The 23,038-nt window shown below is 43.7% G+C and overlaps 1 protein-coding gene and 2 long non-coding RNA genes across 9 annotated transcripts in view; 2 read left to right on the top strand and 1 right to left on the bottom strand.

The window, feature by feature from the left end:
- Positions 1-321: 321 nt before the first annotated feature.
- The window catches only part of LOC112694887 (UDP-N-acetylglucosamine--peptide N-acetylglucosaminyltransferase 110 kDa subunit), a 57,622-nt gene continuing 34,905 nt past the window's right edge, over positions 322-23,038 (bottom strand). For 6 of the 7 annotated variants that reach the window (XM_048652815.1, XM_048652813.1, XM_048652814.1 and 3 more), the window contains 3 exons: positions 6,259-6,412; positions 1,249-1,407; positions 322-425 (listed from right to left, as the gene is read on the bottom strand). The gene's annotated coding sequence lies outside the window, so the exon portion shown is untranslated. The remainder of the gene's footprint in view (positions 426-1,248; positions 1,408-6,258; positions 6,413-23,038) is intronic. The other variant, XM_048652811.1, reaches the window with a different exon arrangement.
- LOC125500321 lies at positions 5,863-11,520 on the top strand. The gene is made up of 2 exons (XR_007277640.1): positions 5,863-8,755; positions 10,274-11,520. It is a non-coding gene; the product is annotated as an uncharacterized LOC125500321 (long non-coding RNA).
- Positions 12,377-23,038, top strand: part of LOC125500320 — a 36,816-nt gene continuing 26,154 nt past the window's right edge. The window contains exon 1 of the long non-coding RNA XR_007277639.1: positions 12,377-16,525. This is a non-coding gene — a long non-coding RNA (uncharacterized LOC125500320). The remainder of the gene's footprint in view (positions 16,526-23,038) is intronic.

Here is a 23,038-nt window from a genome sequence, read left to right as displayed (position 1 = left end):
TGCGGCATATGAACCTACGAGTATTATATATATGAGCCGTTATTAACTTGTTTCCTGTAGAAAGTTATAGCGCGGGCTGCGCCTACATGTTCGAATGGTCAAAGATTCGACCCACTCTGGTAGCGATTGAGATTTAATGAAAAAAAAAAAAAAAAAACCAAAAAAGGAAATCGGAAGATATGAAAAAATATTAATTCCTTCAGATATCGAGAAACGAAAGAATTATAGAGCGTACGGTGGTCGCAACGCGCGAATCGGTATGTAACAAACCTAATCAACTTTCCGGTACAGTAAACTCGAATGTGAATTATACCTACTCACCATTTTGTGCCCTCCTTTTTTCTCTCGATTTCGTTCCCTTTGCTTTTGTTTCCTTTTTGTTCCTCTCCGGACTCTCCACACAGCTGCGGTATAGATTCCGCGTTCTGAAAATAATCGAATAATTAATTGACTCGATTTCACCCCCGCGTCAATTGTTCTACCGCGGCCATTTAATTATTTTTTCTCAAATTTTAGTTCCTCTTTGTATCGAACGCGCTGAATTAACTACGACCTTCCTTAAATTTATTCGAAAAAATTAATTCAAGTACTTTTTATCACCGTCACCATACATTGGTACATCCATTTATATATAATAATATACATATAGTTATCTACTTCAACTTAATTACGAAATTATAAACTTCAGTTTTCGAAAGGTTACGGCGCGGGTTTATGAATAATTCAATATCGTCGTATTCTTCTGTTCTTTTTTTCGTCGATTTTTCTATTTCTCTCTCTCTCTCGTACTATAGACAGCGATGATTGACTGCTCACACATTTTTTTGGTCTAGTAATTTCAATAAAAAAAAAAAAAAAAACAATCTCAAACTATTTATATCCCACCGCATCAGTTTGCATTACGGTATAGTTCCGGGTCCAACGATCACACGGATTTGTAATCGAGCCGCGAAAAAGGAATAACATGAAATAGATAACAGGGAAAAATGAGAATATTTCACCTCTCGCTGTTTCCTCGAATTTTTTTATCTATTAAAACAGACGCGGCGAGTGACCCCCCGCCCTATAGGTGTACCTATACATCTGTACCGTATACACCGTATACGTTACGTATTATAATTTGGTGTCAGGGCGACTCGGCGCGATGCGATGTGTACATATGTATAAATAATTACACATATCTCCGCCTGTGTACGATATGACTTATATACGAAATGCAGAGAGAAGCGCGTTGCTCAACGAACTCACCGACTCTAGGCTGACCCAATTGACGTTTAAATAGCCCGCATTGGCGTCTGTCACTCGGTCTTCCGGTGCCCGCGATCAATACTTTGACGCTGCTGCTGTTTGCCGCGAGCTCCACCGCTGCCTGAATTTTTTATCATCCGTATGATACGCCACTGGAATCTGAAATGAAAAGACAATTTATTACTCGGGATGAAAGGGCTTCGAATTTATCAGATTTTCCAAACGTTTACATTTCCATTTTTTTTTTTTTTTTCCTCTTCTCCAATATTCCTCGGCCAAATTTATTTTATTTTTTTTTTTTCAAATAAATTCAGTCGTGCGGTTACGTATACAGGGACAGCTAAAATTACGTTTTTTTTTTTTTGCCCAACTGGATGCATAGCTTTTTTATTCCATTTTTCGACGCTATTTATTTAATTTGTTTATTTATTTCGTTGATAAATTTTAGAAAAAATAATTTAATGGCAATCTACGCCAATGAAACGCGACTGGTCGCGCTACGCGCTATACGCGGTGTTAACAAAGAACATTGTAATGGTGCTTCTATGTAGGTCTAGTTGCAGCGCGTACAATGGGACTAGGTTTCGGGTGACCGCGTGTCGCGTGAGAAACGTACCAAAATCTACATTCTCCGTAATACCTGCTCGCGTCTACGGTGAATCCACGAAATTGTTGCGCTCGTTGCATATCCGATTATTTTTTCAAAGTCGAATCACGAAGATAGGGAGAAAAAAAGCGCCGACAGAGGGCGAGTCGTTTTAATTTTATTGAAATCTATATATATTTTTCGCTTTCCTTTTCAATTCCTACTTTTTTTCCCATTCGTGGAAACGTCTGCTGCGCGAACGATAAATATTTAAACAACTGTACATACGTATACGCAAAGGTGAACATATGATATACCTATACTACACATGCGTATGCAGGTACATACGATACACGTATTGAAAAAATAAACGCGCGCGAAAACGCGAAAAGAGAAGAGTAAAAATAAAAAATACCTGAGAACAGAACGCGAAACGATTCGTCGGAAATATGAAACGAATATAATTACCCCTATAAATAAGAACATGATAAAATAATTCGATTAAAAAAAATCAATCGATAATCGAATGATCGAGATGGTGGATACGAAAAGAATCCCCGGAATATTCGTGGAATCCACGACGAGCGAGTACGCGGTACCTACGCGCGTATGCTTTAATTTTTTCCCATTTTTCGTCGTGCGTGTGAAAGAGCCGGGAGAGCGGGTACATCGTGGGTACACACGTTCATACACATCCCCTCGCGTGTCTTCACACACTCTCGACGAAGAACAAAGAACCGTGGAGACCGGCAATGCGGCAGCGCGGGCAGCGCATGCGCTGCACCGGACGTTATGTGAGTCAAGGACGACACGTGCGGCTCGGAACGACCTACTTTGCTGCCTAATCGCTTCGTGAGGGATCGGGAATTCTCTCGGAATATACCGAACGCTAAAATAGGACGCGCTTCTCTACGTTCCGGCTGGCTCCTCCCCTCGCGGAAACTATTTTTTTCTTATCCTCCCTAGCTTTTTCTCTCTAATCTCCGAAGCTCCTTCCTCGCCTTATCTTCTTCTACTTCTTCTTTTTTCCTCTGAGAAAGCCAGCCGTTTCGAATTTAATCACGAATCAGGCGCGTTACAGCGATCTCGAAAGACGATGATCTTTGTTCTTTTCTTGCTGAAGAAAAAATTGACGATGCGAACAGATTTTTTTCTCTCTGTTTATTCTATCCTAGATCTGGCAAAGACGGTCGCATTTCGACGTTATACATTTATTGCACGCGTTGAAAACTCGGACGAAAAGTACAATGTCTCGCAATCTACATGTGGCACGTATGAACTGTTACAATCTATCAAAGGGATTGGTTGGCTCTCGAGGCGTTGCCGTACCACGTGTACACCGTTTAGGTATACATATACGTGATATACCTATGTACGCACCTACACACGTAACGCACGTGCGATTACAAACGCGATAACATATGTGTGGCCGTATGCGTGTCACGCGCTGCAGAGCCGAGCCCAGGAGAAGCTTTTAACAACGACGGTGCAACCGGGTCGCCGGCGTGCCCTCGGCCTCATAGAGCCGATAGATTACGTTACGGAGCGGCGTACGGGGCATGTAACGCAGAGTGGCGTCGACGGTCGACGCGACGCTGAATTCTGACGACGAGGCTGCCGCTGGGCGTTTTAATGGATGATTACGAAATCGAGGTGCGCGCGGGTTCATGGGGAGTGGCGGAAATTGCAGCGGCCATTTTGCCGTCCTAGTTTCGAATGGGAAATCGATAGAAAAATAGGTCAGAGGTTGGCCGCTCGTTCTTATGGTATTTCGTATTACGTGGTCGCCAGTGCGCGCGCGCGCGCGCGCGAATCCTCGCCTCGTCGACGTCGCTCCCTCTTACAAAGCACACGGACTGCTATACTAAACGTCGGTGTGCGCCTCGTGCGCGACGTGTGTGGGTGGATCGAGGGGGGGGGTGGGGGGAGGGAGAGGGAGAGGGAGAGGGAGAGAGGGCTAATAGGAAAATTCGTACGTATGGCGAGCGAAGTGGGAGGGGTTGGATTCCGGGGTCACCGGTGGAGAAAAAAAATGAAGAAAAAAGGGAACGTCGAAGGGCGGGAGCCTCCGGGTAGGGGAAGGAAACTGAGGACGAGGAAGAGTCGCGAGTGGTGGGGGAGGGAGGGAGGGGGGGGGGGCGTTTTGTCGATCGCCGCGATCCCATTGGCGGTTAGCTAGGAGAGCCCTGCGTCGGTGGAACCCTCCACGATTCGGAAGAACCTCGCGGCACTTGCTCGCCGAAGTTCGAACTGCTCGCACCTGCCCGGAGAGACAGACTTCCCTCTCGTAACCTACAGTGCCGCGCGCGACTCGTTCCATCTTCGCGGAAGAACTTTGATAAAAGAGAAAAAAAAAAGAAAAAAACAAAGAAGGGAAAAGCGGCTTTTCCTTTCTCTCCGTCGTCGTGCGCAAAATATGGAGGAGAGACACACCGCAGGTAGCAGAGTGAGGAGTCGGTTCCCCTACCCGGTAGAAAAATTTTCCCTCCCTTCTTCGGAGTTCCCGATGGCCGGAGAGGTCCCAAAGTCCGTCGGGAGTCGGAGGAGTCGTAAAAGCGGAGGCATAAGTAGCGCGTATTCGGCGCGTGGTACGGACAGTCGCCGTTCGGACGTCGTGGGCATTATATTCGTTGCGGGAAATCATGTGACCGCGGGTGAGCCAACCGGAAAGTGAAGAGCAGTGGTGGTGGACCAATGAGAGTGCGATATTGTGCGCGAGTGCGCAGGGATAGAAATTTTCCCCCGTAGGTGGGGGTCGAACGGAGTGCGACGTCGGCTACGCGGGCGACCACATCCTCGTTCGCCGCTGCTCGCCCAGGGGGTCGGTACTCCGTTACCCCGGAGGCCCCCGAACAACTCGAGTCAAGTTCAGAAAATAAATGAAAAGTTTTGTCCGCCGAATTCGAAACGTCTTTTTACCGTCTAACTTATCACCGGACTACTACGCGCGCTTCTGCAATATCATTTCTTTCTTCGACCGAACTGTACGAACTTCGGAGGAAGACGAAGACGACGCAGCTACGCATCGATACGAAGAGAAAGAATAAAAGTAAAATAGTTTTACCTGTGTTTTAGACACGAAACGGTGATCGCCTGATGCTCAACTTAAACCAAATTTCGGAAGAATAAACGAAAGAACAAGTTACGCGATTACACGATTCTGTGATAATGGGATAAACTATTTTCTACTGCTGCTATACGGTATAACAACGTTTGTCACGAAAGTGCGATTTCACACGCTATATGTCGATGCAATCATCAATGAAGAATAATATCCGCGGTTTTATCGAGAAAATATTCACGCATACGGTATTCCGGAGATCGGAGTATCGAGAAACAAAGTCGAGTAAAGTAAAATAAAAAAAAAAAGAGGACAAAAAATCGAAGAAAAAAAACCACCGTGTGCCGCGGGTGGAACCAAGAGGAGAAGAATACTTCTCAACGGTACTTCCGCATTGTTCACATCTCAACTTGACGCCATCTTGAATTTCAACTGGGTCACACCGATTATACCGACTAGTTTTTTTTTTTTTTCTTCCCCCCTGCGGTCGATCGCTCCGCCAGTTGACTTTTTATCCGATAGATATTTTTCCATTATGATTCGACAAAATTTCTTTTTCCTACGACTCTATCTTCCGTACGTTTCTTTCGTTCGATTTTGACCCAAATAACTTCAACATACACGTGCGGGTATTCCGTGATCATTATGTTATATCTAAAAAGGAGGAAAGCGAGAAAATTCGAAGGCGGAAATAATCGTCGCGCTGTGTGCCGAAGAGAATATAATGATCCGCACTTTACGTACACCGTGGATTCTAAATGTCGGAAATTCGTATCGTGCAGCTCACCGCGTGGCCTAATTTCAGTGTAATTCGAGACGCCTGTCGCAACAACGTTGTATTTCACATCACACGTACCTAATACCCGCGATTACCTTCTCAGATATGCGATCGAGAATTTCGACGGTCCGATTGATTTTTATTCGCCTGTAAACGTACCGAGTTTCGATGAATTCTTTTTTCGGACTATCGCCGCGCGTTTCTACAATTTTCTATTTTTTCAATTTCTCCTTCTTCGATCGGAGGATCGCTATTTTTCCTCAATACACACGCACGCACACGCACGCATCTTTTACTGGGTAAAGATGGCGGCTCTCGAGCTTGTGGTGTGGGGCAACTGTGACGCAATTGTAATCACGTGACCGGGCCGTGGCTAGCGGTCTCTCTAGTCAGACTAGTGTATGATCTAGCATTTTACTGGTCGCACGCAACAGCCAGCGTCGTCGTGATCGAGCCGTATGCGAAACGATCAACCGACACAATCGCGATGAAAAAATAGTAGTAAGAAGAAGAAAGGAGAAGAATTTCGATTCGAGGAATTATTGAAATATCATTGATATGAAAAAATTATCGTTCTCGACTTACACCTGCAGCTGCAATATATCTCGTCGCTGGGTCAGTGGGGGTGAGAAACTGGCTTGGCTCCGCATTCAGCAGTCAGTCTTTTTCTCTCTCCTATCGACACATTGACAATTCTTCCCACGATATATATATATATATTATCGGGCGCGTCCTCCTCCTGCACATTGAATCAATTGAATGACAAAAGATTGAAACGAAGAATGAACATTTAAACGAAAGAACATGTTTTTTTTTTTTCATCGTTATATACACGTCGAATAATTATGGTGCGCAAAAATCGGAGACGAAAAATGGAGTTTTTTTTAGAACCTGCAGCTGTGACTTTTTTCGGGGCCAGACTCAGCAGTGAAAACTGTGTTCCCTTAGCTGTCAGATTTAAAAAAGGGCTCTGGGATCATGGAATTACACTGCAGTGGGTTATGGCCAACTTCAGACACAAAAAAAAAAAAAAGAGAAAATAAAATTCAAGAATACAAAAATATAGACGTGGATAAAAATTTCTTAGATAATTTTTTTTTTTCGCAAAATTTAATCCAATATGTAGGATTTAAGGTATACAATTACATATGTTGCACGAATATATTAATCAAAATTCACGAACATATTCGGGTGAATTTTTTTTTTTTCAAAATGCAATATACACACATGTTATCCAGCGATAATAGAAATAATTATTTTACATGATATATTATTTTTTATTGGCACATCGAAAAATCTCGACGTTCGTAACGTACGGAGATAAAAGAAAAAAACAAAAAAAAATATCGACGTTCTCTCGCTCGCCGCGGCTTATATTCGATGCTACGTACAAATCTATGTACCGTGAGCTATATAACCTCTCCAGTATACTTTCTAATACCGAACGCTCCATGCAACACACCGCTTACTTTCGTAACAAAACTCGCCGCGTTGTTCAAGTTGTATATTACATATACATTATCTCCACCGTTTGAGAGTAAAAGTAATATTTTATATTACGTTATATACGCCCGCGTTAATATACGATTATCATCGTCGCGGATACTTATGTATTATTACAGAGAGACACACAAGGTAACGTATAGTCACGACGTTCCATCGGAATTGTACACCCGACGTGTACATTACTGGCGAATAGGAAAATTTATTAATGAAAATGAGGGAAAAAAAGGCGTTCCAAAAATTATATCATTATCGTATAGGTATACTATACTGCAGCGTATATACATACGTACGCATATGTGATATACGTTGTATAGAAATTATTGCATAGAATATAATACGCCCATTAGCCATCGACTTATGTGCCCGACGTGCGGCGGTCGTATAACTCGTTATTACCACATCCGCACGCGGTGTATACCGTAGAACAAACCAGAGAACGAATATCATATATACTCGTGTATCACATACCTACTTACGAACGCATATGTACTCGAAAAGGAATTGAACAAAAAAAAAAAAATCGCGGTACACGCGATGCGCGGATACCTCGTGCATCTCCATGTACCGCGCGCGCGCTAAAAATTTGCAACGAACGCTCAATCTAATTGTTTTTATCTTTATCTGCATTTTACACACGCGCAGGACAATATAACGTTACAATATATAATGCGATCTCACAGCTCGTCGGGCGGAGTTGGCGAAACTTCGAGCAGCTCGAGAGTCCGCGTCGCTCCCTGCCTCCGTTCCCCCCCCGAGTCGGTGGATGGAATATTTTTTGGCGAACGTGTGCGTGCACCGAACCGCCATTTTCTCGGGGGGGCTCGAGCGACGCGCGGCCATCTTTGCCACGCGGCACGTACGAAATCGAATATTTCCAGCAGCCGACCTCAGCAGCGCGCACACGCATATATTCGTGCACGGCGACGACGACGACGACACGACCGACGCGAACCGCGTAACGCACTCGAGGTCAAAACTGAATTAATCCGCACACGCGTTTCTGAAATTTTACACTCCGTTCGCGTATGCTCGATCGTTGTTACGCGTCAGCCGAAACGCGCCGCTCTTCTCCCCGCGTACCGCGGGATTTCGTTGAAATTTTGCATTCTTTTTTCAAAAAATTTTGATTATCCGTTCCTTTTTGTGTTTTCTCTCCAGAGTTTCACGCGCGGTATCCGCATCTGTATAGGTGAGGTTACGTGCTCGAGTAATTGTGTGGTCGTGTACCCCACCCACACCGACTTATGATTTTTTATGCGACGAAGCCTTATCAGGCAACACGGGGAAGTAGCGGCCGCGCAGAGTCAGCGCGGCAGCTGATATCCTAACCGGAGTTCTCGCGTATCTCGGGTACGAAACCGCGCTCGTTTTATTTCTCATTCTCATTCTTCGTTATACCTTCCTCTATTTTCTTCATTTCCGTCTAATCGAATTCTCTAGTTTCCTATTCATAGAAAACTTGGATTATCTGCGATACGTTGCAACACATTCGCATGAATGTACGTAAAAATCGAGCTCACGTATCTCGTGTATAATATACACGACTCCGGGCGGTGCACGTAACACACATATGTAGGTATATATACGTGTATACATACAACACTTAGAATCCATAATAATAATTCGCGTGATGGAAAATAATTAGCGAACGCGATATAGCGTTCAATTGAAAGGCATGCCAAACGTCCTCGACCTTTACTCGATCCCTGCAGCACCGCGGCGCGTTATACATATATACCGATACGTAAACGTATCTGTACGTAGATATATCTCTATGTACTACACCGACATATATGTGTTGGTGCAGCGCAACAGCTCGTGCAAATTTTTTTACCGCTTGCACAGCCCAGCAGCGGCAACAGCAGCAGCTGTGGTAACGGTTGAAGATTCTTTATACTGGCATAGGTACACCGAGCCACGTACGGGGTGTCCCGTTCGAGAGGATCGCGGATCGGATTGTTTGGAAAATTTCAACGGATGTCGTTGGCAAATTTTTTGAAAAAAAAATTCACGTGAATTCGACGCGTCCTTTGAATCGCATTTCACTCGACGATTTATGTGAGAATATCGAGATTTGAGATTCAAGTTCGGTCGAACGTTCCAAGGACATGTTTGGGTACATCGGATGCTTCGTTACTTTCCAAACACGAAAATTAGAGCGTACGCGATGTTACGTACCTCATACATCGAATGAGCGTATGTATAATCCGCCACGCCAAAACCACCTACACGGTCCGATAACTTCTGACTGACTGACAGAAATTTCGAGAACAGAGCGAGAATAATTACGCTATAGGTGATGTTTACACATAGAGGAGCGTACGAAATCGAGAGGAACGAAGGAGATAACGGTGCAGTGGATACTTTGTTGTAAGCGATGTAGGTGACGCGTGAAATATTTCAATGATTTTTCAATGCGAGATTATCTTCTCGGAGTTACGCGACACCCCGTAGATACAGTTGCGGCGTGTGTTCCATCGAATGCATAAGCGTCGTCGCCTGTGTAGCTGCATCGTGCACGTGGATCGGTTACAGTAAAAGTGCAAATTGCAATATCGCGATTGGCGCGGCCCGGCTAATGTTTTCATTACATATAATAGCTACATAACTACGTATACACCGCGGTTGTACATATGTACGAATCGAGTGTACATTTTTCTTTCTTATTTCACGAAAACCATGACGTATATCACACATGTACCGAAATGAGGAACTTCCTAATTCCAATGTACCTATTCGTGAGAAATATGAAACTGGAATCTCTTTTTGTTTTCTGCCGTATAGGTACAACACAGTTTTGAATAAAAATGTAAAGATGGCTGCGCAATCCTTATTATATGAGAAAAAAAAAAAATTTCGCGTATCGGAGGATTCAAAAATGGCCAAAAATTTTCCAACCCATCTCTCGCTGACGCGCGGGTTCTGGCGTCCGGCATTTTACGTATGTGGTAACGTTTCTACAGAATATGATACACTTGCGCACATTTACGTACACACGATGCATATGTACATACCGACGTGTGTGTGAAACATATAAAATGGCGGCAAACTAATTCGGGGAAACATGACTCAGCGACGAAGTTTATGATTCTAGTTGTCCGCAGAGCGAACCGCGCGGGAGCGCGAGTGACCGGTATATACATACGTTTTTACTCCGCGCTACTCGTTTCCACAAACTGGCGGAGGAACGAGGGCGAAGGGGGAGGGAAGCTGCAGAGATAAAAACCAGCTATATACGGCCTTAATTAATTTCCCGGTGCACAACGTTGTAAATATACGTGTAGGTATACACGTCCGACGTGTACGTACGTACGTACGTACATACATATGCAGCAGTCGTATTATCTCCACCGCAGCGACGCTACCGGGCAATATGTATACACACCTCATATACCTATATATGCGGGGCATATGTCCCTATATCCCGCCCTAAATTTCGCGATTGTTATTATCATTATTATTTGCATGACGTACTCAAAATTTTCTACAATGTATTACATAGAGAAAGGCAAATGCGAGCTGCGCTCTGCATCATATGGTCACACTCATATACATACACATGTACGAATAAATTATATACCGCATTTTTATTCACGTATATTTCCCATATTTAATCGCGATCTAGGACGTTATTATTTTTTTTTTTCGGCTCTCGCCGCTGTGCTATGTGTATATATTTTCAGCTGTTACATTGCATCGGGAACTTATAAACGATAACGTGCAACTTTGTTGTATTACACATGGGTACATATTGCACATACTTAAATACCAGTATACCTGCGGATATATATGATCGCGTGATTGTATAACGACTGTAATCTATAATTTCTGCGCGAACGAATATTATTATATCGCGCGATCGTTGGGAACGTAAGCGCACGGCGCGGCGTGGCGGACATTTTGAATCGGGGCCTCGATCCGCCTCGCGGCTAAATAGCTACGAGACCTCCTGATCATCGTTATACGATCATTTACGATCCAACCGATATACCTGTACACAACCCTGTACCTAAAACCCACACCTACGCACACGTTCACAATGTGTACGTTCGAATCGTATATACCTACGATTACTTACAGATATGTATATCAGCCGCATTATACGTATGTCGAGTAAAGAGATTTAACGTTATTTGACAGCTCGTAGATTAAATCGGGTTTCGGATCGCGGAAAGAAGGAAGAACGGCGTACAAGGTATGTATATGTGAAAAAGTAGCGAAGAAGAAGGAGAAAAGGTAAAAGAAAAATTTTTATACGTAAAAAGGAAACTATAAACCACGGTACCGCGAGACCGGCTCTTTTTTTACCCCGGTGAACTTCGCGGGGCGGTGCGTTGAGAGAGGGGAAAAAAAAAAATAATAAAAAAATCGAATAAAAAAATTAAAAAAAACGCCACTTGGTTCGATGACGTCACTTTTGCCACGATCGCGGAGCTGGCGACTAGCTTTCGCGGTTATACATACGAATATTGTGTGTATATACCTATACTATAATAGCGCGGCAGCGAGATAAACGGTAAAAAATATGGTGGAGATGAGAATATCGCGTTTGCATTCACGAGTGTACAGGTATTCGACGTATACGATACAGCGGGGAAACTCGAACGGAACGGATCAACGCGACGTGATGAAGGAAAAAAATTCGAAATAATATTTGCACCCGTTACATGGCGTAAGCGTATGTCATACGCGGTTATAGAAGTCGATTGTAATCCGCGTATGGTTTACTACGATTTTTATACGACGTCTATTTACACTATGAGGCATACATGTGTACGCACACCATCGTATACACATACATACCATGTATAATCGAGTCATGTTCCTATGTATAAACGCGCGATAATATGCACTTTGTCATCCATTACTGCATATGAGCACATATTGATGCTATAATATAGTCACAATAGATATCGCGAAGCTATTTTTCTTTTTCTTGAAAAAATATACGACACATCACGTACCGTGTGCAAGACAATGTTTCCGGTATACCTACATACGAGTTACACACCGTGTGTTTATAACGAATGAAAATTTCGTTATCTGCAATTAAAGAAATAAAAATTGCGGTAGGAATTAAAGTTTGCGGAAAAACCGGTGCAGCTTTATAATGGCGATTGTAGGCACCCCTGCATATATACTTTTATATAGATATCTTATCACAGATATACACTTATATACGTATACGTTACACCGGAACGGCGGCATGTGGTTTGACGCGTAACGTGTACATAAATGTATATCCTCTGTTTAGGTACATACGTATACATACAGACGTTCGAATTTCTAGAGGGGCTGCGGTAGTGAAGGAAAAACGAGAAGGAAATTTTTTATTTCGTGAAAATAAAAAAAAAAAAATGGAATAAAATAGAATAAACGAAAAAACCGCGACAGTGCAGGGTATAATATACATATATATATACAATATACATATATACAGCTGCGAAGACGAAAGCACGGGAGAATCGCGAAAAATTCCTCAACGTATTAAAGCGTCGACGCAGCAGTGAGTAGATATGTATATGCGTAGGTACATATGTACGGTGGTCCTCCTCGATCTTTTCTTCTCTCTCTCAGCCATATACCCGCGGGTGTGGGAGTTCTTCCTTGAGGCTGATACCTACTTTGGATTGCGATCACGTAACCCGTGGTGTACGAGAATGTGTATATATATATATATAACTATATGCATATACACGTAGAGATATATATATATATATATGTACACACGATGCCAAAGACTTTTGCGAGGGCCGCCAATCCGATCGCGAGTTCTTTATACTATATGTACCTATGTATATGTACAGGATGACGTGACGGCGACGTCGCTTTGCGACCTTAGAGATAGGAATAATATAGAAGCTTTGTTAGCTAGGAAAATTTTCGACGAACGGTATTTTTTTTTCGTTCTCAAAATTTTTTCCAAATACATACGAGATGAACATTTTTTTCGAGTAGGTCCTCATTCGTCGTATTCGTCGACGAGCAATTACATGCAAGGTGTGAATTTTTTGCTTTATTCTCGCACACACATATCTCGTCGATGACTGAAATTATTTTTTTTTTCGTTTCGTTTCGCTTCATATTTTTTTCCTGCAGCAATTAGCACGAGTCGCTCATTCGGTTTAAAAAGATCGATGACGGTACACGCGTGTGATCCTTCTTTCTTCCGACCGCTGCAGCTCGATCCGTGCGGAGGATATACATAATCCCACACCGCGAGATGATTCGCGAATAATCAGGTAATTTTCCGCTTTGACTCGGACATCGGCAGCGGCTTCGAAAAAAAAACAAACTTATATATACCGCGGCGAGACTAAAGAAATTTCCAACTGTTTTTTTTTCCCCTCGAAATTCGCAAAGTTGATAAAATTTCGTGACGCGGCGTACACCGTTTTTTTTTTTTTTTTTGCACAGCGATATCCATGCAACGTGGCAGAAGCCACGGTATTCCGAAGTTCTATACGTACAACAATGCGTGAAATTGTCCGTGTATAAATAATCCGGTTTCGGTAGTAAAAATTTCTGCGTCGCCGAGAACGAGGGCGCGCGTAACGCGAACGAAGAGCGTCGAGAGACGCGTAGGTACCCAGGGCGTCGGGAGGGCACCCGAGGGAGGTTACTATAATGAAAGAGAGGGGGCGGAAGGGGATCGGGGGGCGGGGGGGAGGGCGTCGAGGACCTTTTGATCGGCGAAAAGGAGCAGCAGCGCCTCGCCTAGATTCGACCTCGGTAGATCCCCTCCCCTCCCCCCGCCCCGCCGCCAACCCCCTCGGCCAACTTTCGCCCTCGATCGGCCCAAATATTCAAGATGGCGTCGCGTTACCGCGATACGCGGGGGTGCGTAGGCCACGCCCTGGCCGGGTGCCCGCGCTCGAACCTTCGGTTATTTGTGCCCAGGTCCCGCGAACGTGGGGGTGAAGCTTTCGGCTCGTCCCATACCGTTTCGTTTCGTTCCGTTCCGTTCCGTCCCGTTCCGTTTCGAAGGATTCGCGACCCCCGTCCGCATTCGATACACCCGTACGACTACGCAGGGAACCCGGCTCACCGCGAAACGTCTGCCGAGCAGCGAATAACCGCAAGGATGCGCCAAGGACATCGCCGAATCGCGCGCATTCGTGTAAACCTCGGCTGCACCTTATGACCGCGCTGCAGATTCTCGAAATATACAGGTACACGTGTACCTGTACCTGTACATGTAATATACCGAGAAACTGTAATGACTCAATTACACCGCTGCACATTTTTTATATAATTAGCTTGGAAGACGACGCGTGAAATAAATAATAAATGTACACCCCGTATATAAAAAATATATCGAAGAATATCGTACATGTATATGTAGCATAGATCTGTGTATATATTTCTATCATTTATATACCTACGGAGATGAGAACGTATAAGAGGAGCGTCGCGGTGTCGCGTCGTCGTCGTCGTCGTTTCGCCGATGTGTATATATATGTATATACCGTGTATACCGTACAGGGCGTAGAAGTAGGGCGAACTGAAGGGCCGCGGCAAAAGTAGGACGAATTATAGGGCGCGTTCGCGGCCTACTAGCCTTAATTGACTCGACTGTAATAAAATGGCGCCCGTTTAAGTCGCGTGCGGACAAATATTATATTATAACAAACAGCTCGATCACCCTTACGGCGCTGTAAGCTCCAACGAACAAATATACGTCCGAATGTTCGCAACCATTCCTCCGTAATAATTCATACGCACGAAATTCGATCGGTATACGATTTGAAGAGAATGGAAGAGGAAGAAAAAAAAAATCGTGCGCGCTTATACAACGCCCAGCTGTACCTATAACACTAATCCATATCCTATACGTCTTATCCTCGTCCATATTTGGATAAAAACCATAACCTCGGATACGCGAGGATCGCGTATGCCGTTGCAGCGCACTCATACATACGCGGTAGGTATATACCTACCTACCTTTTCGACTGATCGTCGAATACGAACGGGATGCGCGGCGCGCTTTTACGGACCGTTGCGTCGGACGGATATAAAAATAAGAAAACGACTGTGCATAATTCTCGTCCGAACTATACGGCAATGCAGGAAAGGAACCGCATCGGAAGATACATAGTAGTATACACGAACGTACGTATATACATATGTATGTATATGTGTTGTAAAAATTGCCGATGGAACGACCCGCGCGGACCGCGTCGGCTTTTGCTGCCGCTGCTGCAGAGGAGAATGTTAACGCACGCATACACCTATATACATATACATATATATATATATACAGGGGGGAGGGAGGAGAAAAACGACGCCTCGGTCGCGTCACAAGGTTAACTGCTGCCGCTGTGCCGCGATGCTGCCGGTGGACCAAAATTACACACACGCGGCGCGATCTCGGGATCGACGCCGGACGAACGCGTGCGTGTATATAACAGAGCGCGATACGCGATATCTGAAACTCGACGCTTTCCGTCGAGTTGCGCCCGTTAAAATTCTGCAAAGGAAAATACCTCCGCTGTATACCTGTATCCGTGGGTGCGATACACGTCTCGATTTTTTCTAACGGGTCGACGGATTAATTCGGCCCACTACTGTCGGTTATCTTCAATCGTCCGAAGACCGGTATTGACGATCTTTGCATTTATCGCTATAGATTCGATTGTATTTACCTGTCGAGAAAACATAACTACCCGCGTGTGTTCGAAAATGCGAGGGAGCTGCAGGATTTAGCGGGGGCAGGCAGAGTGGGAGGGGAAAAGGGATGGTAGGGATGAGAGACTTTGGAGAATTTCCTCGGCGTATATATGTATAGGGGGGGAGGGAGGGAAGAGAAGGAAGAGGAGAAAGATGGAATATGCGAAAAGGAGAATGGTATGAAAAAAAGAGAGAGGGTTAATTCGTCGTTGCAAGCGGCGACAGCGGAATCATAGGCTATATACATATATATATACGAACACACCATATGCCTGCAACTATATATACACCGCCACCGGTTTACCTTGATCCTTTGAATATTATAACCGCACCGCAGTCGTTTTGTTCTTACGTAAGCGATCCGCGCGGAGAAACTGCAGATACGGTGCGAGCGAACGACTATTATAATATATACACAAGCGAGAGAGTCGAGTCTCCGTTATTGGCGCGCGTATCCGTGTGTATCCAGAGGTATGACGATACGACGACGGAGCGAGTGCGATCGACGCCACCGTACACCCGAATTATAATCCTAGACGATGATCGGGTATTACGAGGAGCGACTGCGAGTATAGAAGGACGAGGGGGAGAATTTCGAGCGTCGCCGCGGCCAGACTCTCTTCTAGGAAGAGGAGAGCCGGAGCCAGAAAGAGCCGGCCGGCAGGTTTGTCTCGAGGTATGTATAGTATGGGAGAACCGCGTAAGGTTGAAGAAAATAAACTTCTAGACCCCTCTGCGTTAAATTCACGAGTCTCTCTACGTGTTCCTCGGCTGTATAACTGAACGAACACTCGCGCGAAACTCCTTCATAGAATCCGCATCGACGACGAAGTTTAGCGCTACACACGCGCGTGAAGCAGCAGCGGCAGCAGCGTACCTCGGGGAAGAACGACTCGGAGCGAAGAGAGAAACGAAAATCGCTATGCAGGAAAAACGTATATTGAAAAATAAACGAGATAACGTCATCGTATGCAAAATGAAGCGATTAGTTCTACGGATAATGCATTTTACTGTACACGTCGTACATGTATCCGAAAATTCGAACTATGTACACATGAACTGAAATACATATATACTCAAAAATTGTATATATATATACATAAAAAATAATTTGGAGTCAAGTTTCTCGCGTCTTGTCGAATAACCACGCGACAATGCGTATGAGGCAGCACCGCGAGTATAATGTGTAAAGATAAATTAGTACATAAGAATCCTATATAGTACGTATGTACTCGGTATACCTGTGTATGCATACGCGTTGCCAAAGAAATGAGGCGACAATGTTACATCTGCAGGTGCGATACGCCGCCTCCTATCATCTCCCGCATGACCGAACCCCCCGGTCCGCGTATATACCTATCCATCTACTTGTATATTATTATGTACCGCGGTAAAATATTGTACACGTGAACGCAGACGAGCGACTTATTTCTCGCGCGCGTCAATAAGAATTAATAAACAAAAAAAATTGTACGACAAAAAATAAGAGAGGAATAAAGAAATATATTTCGTAAACGCGAAGCGAGAACGGACGGGCGCTGTAAAAAAAAGAAAGAAAAATGACCAAAGAAGTTTTCCTTTTTTTTTTTTTTTGCCAAACAAGCGTTTTATGTATCTAAATTAATACAGAGGACGACGTGACGGTGGCGTGTGTGTGACGTACGTGCGACGTCCATTAGAGAAATTGCATTCCAACAAATCACTCTGTACACGATATGCACGTGCACGTTATATGCACGGAATATACGCGTCCCGCAAATATAAATATGTGCGGACGTTACAGCGTGGCCGAACGTATTATACGAATACATGAAAAAGTGCAAAAATAGATACGATACGCGAGGGGGTGTGTCGGCGTGTAGCGTGTAACCTCCATATCCTACTTTTCCAAAGTGCATTGTGTACGAAGATAATCGTCGAAGGTGAAAAAATCTCGAAGATTTTTCGATCGATCGAATTTTAATCACGCCGGGGAGTAATGCGATACGAGGAGAATGCGCGGCGATTTACCGTAGGTAGACAGCGAGTGATATGATTATATGATTGGACGTTCGCGCAGCGCCCCAAGCGAATAACGAGTTCCGGTCGAGGGCCGTTCGCGCGGACCGGAACTCGTTAATTGGAGAATTTTGTTCCGCGGTGTACAGGGTGAGTCAGCCGCGAAGTCGGGATATGGGCGGCGACCGATCGTCGCCGCGGCCAATGAAAGGCGACGAAAAATTCGCCGAAGAAAATAGCGGAGCGAAGAGGACCGAACGTCGCTCCGTCTCCGCCCGTTCGGACCTCTCCGCCGACTCACCCTGTAGGTGAAACGCACCTCGTCGCATCCAACGCCCTTGCAAAAGTTCACCGTATCGCTGCTAACGTATATCGCGTATCGATAACGACTTTATTTCAATCAATCAGAAATATCGACGGTGAACCTTCGATTACGATCCAAGGAAATGAAAAATTTTGTTTCAAATCGAACGCGGTAATTAATCGGAGATCAGCAGGGACGTATTTTACATTGCGTACACACCTTTACATATAATTGCTACTTATCTATTAGTTATTTATTTTTTCAATGTCCTTGCGGCTGAATATCTTGCACTTGTATGCATACGCCGGTTTTACACGCCGTTGTATATTGTAATAATCGCATACCGATTTCGCAATCAGATCCACCGGTGATAATGCTCGTGTATACCGTGTGGTTTTCAAGGATAGTTACGTACATACGTGCTACGCTAGATATCCTATATGTACTGTGATATGTACGGTAATTACCTACCTACCATTGTAGATAATATACGAAGTATAATCGACGAAGCGATTTCATCTGCAGCGGTCGGGAAATCCGGAGCTGCATTTGATCGCCGGTCGTACATAATAACGCGATACAGTAGGAACTGAGAATTAAAATTTACCCAAACCCCGATCACCTAATCGGTAACCCGTGGTAACTTTATTACACAATACGGTCTTTATATTCGTCTAGTTTGAAAGAAAAAAAAAAAAATGTTTCAGAATCCGTACGTCGACCTGTTTGATTTTCAGTCACGTTTTGAATATCAACAGTTTTTCTTCCTTTTTTCGCTATTCGTTATTTTATTTTCGCCGAAATCACTGTGCGTGCATACCGTATGCACACAAGAGTATATACGTACGTGTATGTGTACACTGTAATAATATGATGTCGGCGTAACACCTCGGTGAATTATTTGCAAAATGCGAGGCAACATCTATACCAAATTCCTACCAACTATAATTTTTACTTCCCATTTTGTCGATACGCATTTTTCGAACTCACGCAGTCGCTGCGTAACCCTAGACGAAAAAATACTAGCGCCGAACGTATATCGCTAATTAGTTTTGTGTAATCCGCCGTAATCTAATTCTGTAAATAATACTTGCGCTATACTACATCGGCCGGCGTTCAGCTATATATACGCACGTATCTATTTTTATTTGTACGTTATTCTTTACGTCTTTATTTTATTTATTTTTATTTATTTTATTTTATTTTTTTTTTTGTACCGCATACTTACGCGCGCACCGATTATAGCTAGATTAGGTTATAGGTACTTACGCACCAACATATATGTATACGCACGCGGTGTAGAGTAACGCAACGTACAACGGTGTTACGCAACGAAACGTGTATCAAACGTATGCTTCGGTATTATAACTCGGCGCTCCAGCCTTGAGCTGCCAAGCCAGCCACGCTTTATTATATTCTCTCGTTCGAATACTTCGATCGCGGAGCGCTGGTTTATACGGCGTATGAACCTCGTACGCTTCGCTACGAACCTACGATTTGCTTTTACATTTCCCCTACGATAGGCCGAACTTCTCTCGCAGCGATCGGAGGATCGATTCCCGAAATTCGCCTAGATTAAGGACCCGGCTATGCAACCTTATATACGAATATTATCAAATATCTAAGAGATGACTTACGCCTATACTTCCGCCGACATATTTTTCATCTACATCTATTTTAGTACATATAAATTATATACGTGTAAAAGGCTGCATGGATGAGATCGCGGAAATATTTTATGTGAAATATATTTTAAAGCCAGCGTTATAAAATTATAGCGCGGCCTTCGCGCGAGTAAAGCTCCGGTATATAAAAACTACATGTGTATATACTGTGTGTATATAAAGTTATAAACTTGGGCACATGTGTTCTACACAAGGTGTTCCGTATATTGTATATCGCACGTACCGCGAAAATTCGTTTACTTTTACTCTCTTTTTATTCCATCGGTACCATATAGGTTTTTTGGAACCGCGTTAAATAGAACAATTTTTTGGAGAAAAAAAAAATATTCCCCACATGAAATCATCGCTGACGTTTGAGTATAGGGTGTGCGATTAATTTTTGAAACTTGAGCGAAAACTCTAATTAATATATCAAGGATATTCTTTAAGCCGGTCGCTGTTTCCCCGCAGTACTTTTTTCGCTTCGTTCTTCCGCGTATACCGAGTGGAACGCGCGAGTTATAGAAAGTTTTTTAATTTCGTTAGACCGAAGATTGCTCGCGGCGGTTTATTCGCGCGGTTCCGCGCGGTATACCGCGAAACTTTTCCGGTAAGACAATAACCCGACGTCGTATAATAATTCGGTCGACGCTGCACCAGACGCGAAAACTTCTTTACAAAAATTACAGCAACGGAGATCCGAAAAATTTCAACTTGTTATTTTTCATCGCCAATGAAAAAATGAAATTGCTCGAATCGACCGAATGAATCGCGAAGCTAAAGAAATCACGAATATAAACGAAGCGTCGAAATTTTTTTTCCCAATTATATAATCCGCAGCTAATTAAATTTAATAGAAAATGGCGCCTCCTCGGGAGAGCTGATGGCGCCGCGGCGCCTCTACGTACCATGTACTTAACCTCCTTAACGCGGGAAGTGCAAAACCACGATTAAAGACGGCGGATTAACGAGCAAACCAACGAACAGAGAAAGGGATATTGTATCAAGGATTGGGGGAGGGGGCAACGAGAATCGCGGTAAAAATAACGACAGGAAATAACCATCGGTGTGTACTCGTTATTGTATCGCGTTATTCTGTAAGGAAACATAAATTAGCCGGCCATAATTTGCACTCGCATACGTGGTTACAGCAGTGCCCATTGCCTTTGGGCCATATACTATGTGTCTGAGTACTTTTTGGTGGAAACTTTGAGCCTCGAATTTTTTAGATTTTGTCATTCGCAGTTTAAAAAACAAATATCAAGTCGATCCTGACGACTTTGACCCCCGTGTAGAGTCACTTAGAAAAAAAACTTGGATATAGCGTGTAATTTGTTTTCTCCTTCAAACGCCACATAATTTATTTTGCGTCAAAAATTTTTCGTCCCACCTAATCCTTTCGGCCGATTAAAATGGTTCGATTGAAATGGGACACCCTGTATAAATCGTGTGTATACCGAGCTTACGAAAAAATAAATAAATAAATAATGAACATTCTTGAAATGAATGAGTGTATAATATATCAGAGTCGGAATTATAGCAATTACTTCTAAGAAAAGTAAAATATTGTATATCTGATGCGATAACGAATAGTGAGATAAATAAACTTGGGGTTTAATAACTAAGTCGAAACATTAGAACCTCATACTCTATACGCGCAGTGTTAGATTCTATAAGAAACTCCTCGATGATTTTAAGTCCAAAAAATTTTTTTTGGTTCAAATTTTCCATACCGTTGCAACGATCCAATCGGAGCAGGGCAATTATTTCCAAAATGTTTTCTTCGCTTATTAATTGGGGTAATCAGAGGTCACGCGTAACGGGGATGGCGTCGCTGATCCCCTCCGGGGGCGACCTTCGCGCCTCCGGATCGATTTGTGAATTTGAAAATTCGTGCGAGTTTATCGAACGTCGGGGCGCTACATTGTCCGTCGTTCTCATGTGAACTATACCGGTGAACAACGCTACCGCGGATGAGGGTAACGGTTATTTTTCAGGGCCGGTCGAGGCTCGCCCTCCTCCCTGGGGAGGGACGGAGGAAGTCCCATATAAACTGCCAAAAAAGGGAACGCCTCTCTTCGCTCTTCCAACTCTCGTACATATGTACAGGAAGCACATAAGCGGGTTCACATATATATATATATATCTACCTGCCTACTTTCAACAACTCACTATTATTCCCATAACGTCGGACATTTCGTGCATCTGAGATATACGTGTGAGCTGTTCTGAAAAGTAGGCGAAACGTGAGCGGCCGAAAGTCTCCTTTTTATCCTCTCCCCTTACCCGATTGAGGCGTAAAAAAAATAATTAAAAAAATAAGAATTATTTTTGAAAGAGAAAAGTGAGAATTGTCCTATGTGCTGTTATTTATATATTTCATTAAGAATAATCTTATATATATATATATGCCTTCTGCGGTGAATGTTAACGTATGTGATACACAGATGACGTCACTTTTCTTTTTTTCTCTAGTCACTTCCGGTTGTGAGAACGCCTTCTCTCATTATGGATCGAAGGAGAGTGGTGAAATAAATGGGATAGATGCGCGTGCACGTATAAAAATATGTGCCGTAACTTTTGGGCACACCGTATATCGTACTATACGTTCTACACGTTGATATAAAACCTCGAGTGACACGTGGCCCTAGCGGTACAACGTTACAAAAGCTATTCGAATGAAATTTCCGTTAGACGTTCCACTTTTTTACATTATACTACGGGTTTTGCCTCGATGGAAGAGAAAAAACAAATTTTTCCAAATCATTAATTACGTAACACCGCAGGTGAAATATACAGTCGTAACAATGGTAGTACGTACAACATCTCGTAAATCTGAAATAGTTTATTAGCATATTGCGCGTTCAATTTTCGTTAGCAGATTCGACGCAGCAGCGGTAGCCTGGTTTATGCGAAATCCGTTGCGAAATACAGAACTCCGCAAATGGGACGCTCTAGGGGTGGAGTTGGGGGTGGATTACGAGGGTCGAAGTGAGAGGGCGAGGGCGAGGGCGAGCTAGGGAATGGGCTCTATGGCACCGCTCGTCGAGGACGAGCTTTAGCCTGCAGGCTGCAGGGTAATACGGAGTATACGTACAACGCTACACATAGGGGAGGAACTGGGGCGAGGCCAAGAGAAGCAACGCGCGGCTCAGATATCAGGGGCTTCTACGTATGTACCAGTTTCACAGGGTAAATGAAAAAAAAGTAAGAGGGAGGAGGG

Source organism: Athalia rosae, chromosome 3, assembly GCF_917208135.1.
Source record: "Athalia rosae chromosome 3, iyAthRosa1.1, whole genome shotgun sequence".
Classification (NCBI taxonomy): domain Eukaryota; kingdom Metazoa; phylum Arthropoda; class Insecta; order Hymenoptera; family Athaliidae; genus Athalia; species Athalia rosae.
Note: the sequence above shows the minus strand (reverse complement) of the source record. Positions and strands in the feature narration are given on the sequence as shown.